The sequence below is a fragment of the Hippocampus bargibanti genome, linkage group LG11 (assembly GCF_051943395.1).
Source record: "Hippocampus bargibanti isolate YZ-2025 linkage group LG11, ASM5194339v1, whole genome shotgun sequence".
In the NCBI taxonomy this organism is placed as follows: domain Eukaryota; kingdom Metazoa; phylum Chordata; class Actinopteri; order Syngnathiformes; family Syngnathidae; genus Hippocampus; species Hippocampus bargibanti.
The window spans coordinates 15,398,057-15,404,138 of NC_142744.1; positions in this window are offsets into that span (position 1 = coordinate 15,398,057).

The following is a 6,082-nucleotide window of genomic DNA, read 5'->3' on the forward strand; positions in this document are numbered from 1 at the left end:
GAGATGGAGACTTTTATGATTCACCAGAAAATTCAAGAACTGCTTTAACTCAACCTTTGGTTTTGTTAGCGTAACGCCATTCGGTTTCAATCTTTCTCATTTCTGTTGTTGCAGGCCATTACATTTCTATCTATCTATCTATCTATCTATCTATCTATCTATCTATCTATCTATCTATCTATCTATCTATCTATCTATCTATCTATCTATCTATCTATCTATCTATCCATTTTTTGCAGGTGTGGGAGCCGATCCTAGCTGTCTTCAGGCAATGGGGGAAACCCCGAGCTGACTGCCAGCAAATCACACATAGGTAAGCAACTGCCCGTGCTCACACTCTCACCTAAGAGCAATTTAGAGTATCCATTCAGCCTGCTACATGTGTCTTGGCAATGGGGGAGGAAACCGGAGTACCCACGGAGGCACAGGGAGAACAAGAAAACTCCATACAGGAAGGAGCTGGAATTGAATCCGGTACTGTACCTCTATACCAGTGGTTCTTAATCTTGTTGGAGGCACTGAACCCCACCAGTTTCATATGCTCATTCACCGTACCCTTCTTCCAATGACTGTGCCTACTAACTACAGTCTAGACTGAGGGGTGGACCTCTGTGGCGGAGGAACCACCGAACCCCTGAGACCGACTCACCGAACCACTAGGCTTCGATCACACCCAGGTTAAGAACCACTGCTCTATTCTGTGAGATTGACACACTAACCAGTCAATCACCGAATCAGTTGAAAATTTTATTTCAAATACAATTTGAACAGCCTCACCCGGGAACAACCACGAAAAGATAATGATATATAAAGGTTAGGATTTGTGTACTGAAATATTTTTATTCAAAGTAGAATACTTTAAACAAATTTGTGTGACACAGACTGTCAAGATGGCATTCTGTTAGTAAACACATTATATGATGTTTAGGATTGTTTTTCCCTCTTGAGTGCTATTTGCGTTTGTTTTTCCTCAAGGAAAGCAGATGTGAGTCTACCTTGGAGCTTGCAGCTTTTTGTTGTTTTTTTGCAGAGTGGTGAGGCCTATAGCCTGTATGTACCATGAAAATCCATCATCGAAGAGCCTGCTTGGCAACATTCAAGTGGAGAAATTGTGGCAGGCTGGCACTCTTCTCAGAAAGTAAACCAGTGTATGCTGGTAATTAGACTGCAAAGTCATGCTCGCAGCGTGGTCAAAAAGCACACAGCGTTAAGCAGAATTCTTAGCGAAATGGACATGTCTTGTGTGCATAGTGGTAGCTTCATTAGGTTCACGTCCCATTTTGCTAAATAAACAAAACAAAAAAAAGTGAGCAGGAACATCAATGTAGGATGTGGTGTATATTCAAAGTACCATCAGCTACAACCACGATTGGAATGTTAAATGAATCCTAATCCAGCATTATTATATTAGATTAGATGAGCCTTTATTTGTCTCACAGTGGAGACATTTACATTTCACTGCAGTAAAAACAAAATACAGGAGGTGCTGTAAAGGCAATGTGGTATTGCATGAGGAAGTCTGGAGTGACGGAAAAGTATGTCAGAGTGCTGCAAGACATGTATGATGACTGTAAAATAATTGTGAGGTGTGCTGTCGGTATGACGGAGGAATTCAAGGTGGAAGTAGGACTCCACCAGAGGTCAGCGCTGAGCCCCTTCTTATTCGCTATGGTTATAGACAGGCTGACATACGATGTTAGACAAGAATCTCCTTGGACCATGATGTTTTCTGGTGACATTGTGATCTGTAGCGAGAGCAGGGAACAGGTGGCGGAGAAACTAGAGATGTGGAGTCATGCCCTGGAAAGGAGAGGAATGAAGATCAGTTGCAGCAAGACGGAATATATGTGTGTGAATGAGAAGGATCCAAGTGCAAGAATGATACTACAGGGAGAAGAGATAAAGAAAGTGGAGGATTTTAAGTATTTGGGGTCAACTGTACAGAGCAATGGAGAGTGTGGAAAAGAGGTTAAGAAGTGTGTCTAGGGAGGCTTGAACGGCTGGAGAAAAATGTCAGGTGAGCTGTGTGATTAAAGGGTTTCAGCTAGGAGGAAAGGAAAGGTGTATAAAACGGTGGTGAGACCAGGCATGATGTTTGGACTGGAGACAGTGCCACTGCAGAAAAGACAGGAAGCAGAGCTGGAGGTAGCAGAGCTGAAGATGCGGTTTTCTATGGGAGTGACAGGTTGGATAGGATCAGGAATGAGTATATCAGAGGGACAACTCAGAGGCTTCGAAGAGAAAGTCAGAGAGGCCAGACTGGGATGGTTTGGACTTGTCCAGAGGAGACAGACTATCTCAGGAAAAGGATGCTGAGCCTTAAACTGCCAGGCAAGAGACGGAGAGGAAGACCAAAGAGGAGGTTTATGGATGTTGTCAAAGAAGACATGAAGGTAGCTGGCGTGAGAGAAGATGATGCACAAAACACTGGTATAGAGGTACAGTACCGGTAGATGGAGGACACTGATTCGCTGTGACGACCCCTGAAGGGAAAAGCCCAAAGGAAAAGAAGAAGAAGAAGTTGTAAAGGCAGCCACTCTCATGGCGCCCTCTTGAATTCAAAAACAACAAAAAATAACTAAATATAACAAATAATGTGACACAACACAAAAGACACAGACAGTCTTCAATGTTTAGCAGTTTTTCCCTCTTTATTGCATAAAGCAGTTCTAGATGAAAGAGGAGAGGTTCAAAGGGTCATTTTCAACAGTGGATCAGGGATGTCATGTTGAAATAAAGCTAAATTATGCAAGCAAACACGAAGCTGTAGCATCAATTGATGGAAAGAGATTGTCTCAAATCTCTCGTGTCACGTAAATTCGCTTCAATTCCAAGCTGCGACACATTCCACATACGCATTGATGCTCTGCGCCGACACTCCTTTCTTTTCATTGCGGGCTCCTCAAGTCATGCATGCATCCAGCCGCAGACCCTGTCACATCTTCGTCACCGTCAGGAGCTCAGACGGCCCCTCCCTTCCTGACTCACCTGGCTCACGCACCTGTTCCCCATTCCCTTAATTGTGCCTTCTGGCTATAAAAGCCACACCTTCCGTACGGTCGTTGTCGGAGTATTCCAGGAAGTTCCCCGCTACTACCACGCCACCAGGTCTGATCATTTGTTGCGCTCCTTGTCACCTCTTTGTTTGTTGATTATTGCGTGTCTCAGTAAAAGACTCTTTATTGGAACTCTGTCTCACCGTGTATTTTGGATCCAACCCTGACCTCCTTCCGTCGTCCCTCGAGTCTTGTCACTACGCCTCGAGTGGACGTGACATAATACTCCGACCATCTATGGATCCTGCTGGTGGAGACAGGTTAATCGCCGCCCTTGCCCAAGAGGCGGAGCGTTCGAGCCAGCTGGCCAGCTATCGCGGAAATCCGCCATATTACGTCCACGCTGGCTCAACATTTAAAAGAGGTAGAGACACGCCTCGCCACCCTCACGGTCCCTTCCTCCCCGCCCGTGGACAGGCGCGAGCCACAGCTACCTCACCCCTCACGTTACGCAGGCGAAACCGGGCGCTGCGCTCAGTTTTTAATGCAGTGCGCGCTCGTGTTCGAGCAACAACCATATGCCTATGTTAGCGATGAGGCTAAGGTAGCCTTCATCACCAGCCTGCTCACGGGCCAGGCTGAGACCTGGGTGTTGGCCCTCCGGGAGTCCCGGCCGGAGCTGTGTGCCTCATACCCGGACTTCGTGGCCGAGCTGCGCCAGGTCTTCCACCATCCAGTGACGGAAGTCGAGGCAGAGGGGCGACTCCTTGACTGCGTCCAAGGGTCCCGCTCGGCCGCGGAATACTCAGTCGCCTTCCGCATCCAGGCCGCTGGCAGTGGCTACAACGACCGAGCGCTGAGGGGAGTGTTTCGTCGCGGATTGAGCGCCACTCTCAAGGACGAGTTGACCACCCGCGACGCTGGCACGACCCTCAACGATCTGATCGACGTTGTCATCGGCCTGGATCACCGTCTTCTGGAGCAGAGCAGCCAGCGGTCCAACGAACCCGGCAGCCGGCCCAGGACGACCACACCCGGCTGCAGCGAGCGAGTGCGGCGCTTGGAGGGGTCCCCCGAACCCATGAAGATGGGAGGGGGAAACGATCACACCAACCCCGGGGCTAGTCGCACCCAAGGCCCCCAGTCAAAGACCTCCCGTTCCTGTAAGTCCCCGTCTAAACGGCGACCGCGGCGACCTCTGGAGGCGAGTTCCACTACACCCGTTATGCGATTAGAGATGGATGGCGACGTAATTGGCCCTCCAAGCTCCCAAACTGTGCGGGCGCTAGTGGACTCTGGGGCCGATGGGTGCTTCATCGATCCCCAGCTGGCCGACTCGTTGAGCTGCGAACTCATTGATCTCCTCCCCCCCAAGGAGATTCTCGACCTGGATGGCTGACTTCTGGCCAAGGTCACCCATATCACGGCCCCGCGAAAGCTCAAGTTAGCGGGTAACCATACTGAACACAGACAAATCTTAGTAATGCCCTCCCGTAACGTGTCATTAGTACTGGGCCTTCCCCTACTTCCCTACTGCTACGCTAACTGCCTGCGGTCGGCGACGGCAGGGCGAGACCCCTCCCGCGGTGGCCCGGCCGAGGTGATCTGCCTCGAGGGCGTGCCACGTTGCTACCACGACCTGCGGGAGGTGTTCAGCAAGGACAGTGCGCGATCCCTGCCACCCCACCGACCCTATGACTGTGCCATCGAACTGCAGCCAGGGGCTCCGTTACCGGACTCCAGACTTTACCATATTTCACAACCGGAACAGGAAGCCCTGAGCACATACATAGATTCTTCCCTCGCGGCGAGACTCATTCGACCCTCGCGTTCTCCACTCGTCGCAGGGTTCTTTATTGACAAGAAAGATGGATCCCTGCGTCTGTGCGTTAATTATCGGGGTCTGAACGACATCACTATCCGCAATAAATACCCTCTCCCCCTCATGGATTCAGCCTTTGCGCCGCTCCAATCGGCTACCATCTTCTCCAAACTCGACCTACGAAGTGCTTGCCACTTGATTCGCATCAAAGAGGGGGACGAGTGGAAAACCGCATTCAAGACTCCCTTAGGTCATTTTGAATATTTGGTGCTCACCAACGCTCCCGCCGTATTCCAGAACCTCATCAATTATGTGCTCAGGGACTTTATCAATGTGTTTGTCTTTGTCTATTTGGATGACATACTTATTTTTTCTAAATCGGCAGAACAACACCGGCAGCACGTCCGACGGGTCCTGGCGCGGCTCCTGCAAAACCGGCTCTACGTGAAGGCAGAGAAGTGCGAGTTCCATGTCCGCTCTGTCTTTTCTGGGGTTCGTCGTGGAGCAGGGGCAGCTCAGGGCCGACCCCGCCAAGACCAAAGCGGTGGTAGAGTGGCCCACCACGAAGACGCACAAGCAGCTCCAACGGTTTCTGGGGTTTGCAAATTTCTATCGCCGCTTTGTCCGCGGTTATAGTCAGAAGGCACTCCCCCTCACTAATCTCACATCCACCACGGTCCCCTTCAGGTAGACACTCGAAGCGGAGGGGGTGTTCAACCGCCTCCGCCAAGCCTTTTCCAATCCCCCAGTCCTACGTCATCCCGACCCTGACCTCGCATTCACTGTCGAGGTCGACGCATCCGAGTCCGGAGTGGGGGCGGTCCTGTCCCAGCGCTCCCTACCGACCAGAAACTTCGCCCATGCGCCTTCTTCTCCCGCCGGCTCAGCCCCGCAGAGGCCAACTACGACGTAGGCAACCGGGAACTGTTGGCGGTCATCCTGGCGCTGCAAGAGTGGAGATACTGGCTTGAGGGGGCCAAACACACCTTCACCCTTTATACCGACCACAAGAACCTGGCTGCCATCCGGTCGGCCAAGAGACTCAACTCTCGGCATTCCCGATGGGCACTCTTCCTCACACAGTTTAATTTCTCTCTCACCTATTGCCCAGGGTCGCAGAATACCAAGCCTGATGCCCTATCTCGCACCCACGAGCCAGCAGAGAAGGAGGAAACCATTGCCAACATCCTGCCGCCCCAACATATCCTGGACGTCCTGCGGTGGAGGTTGAGAGAAGGTCCAGGAAGCCCAGGGGAGCAACCCC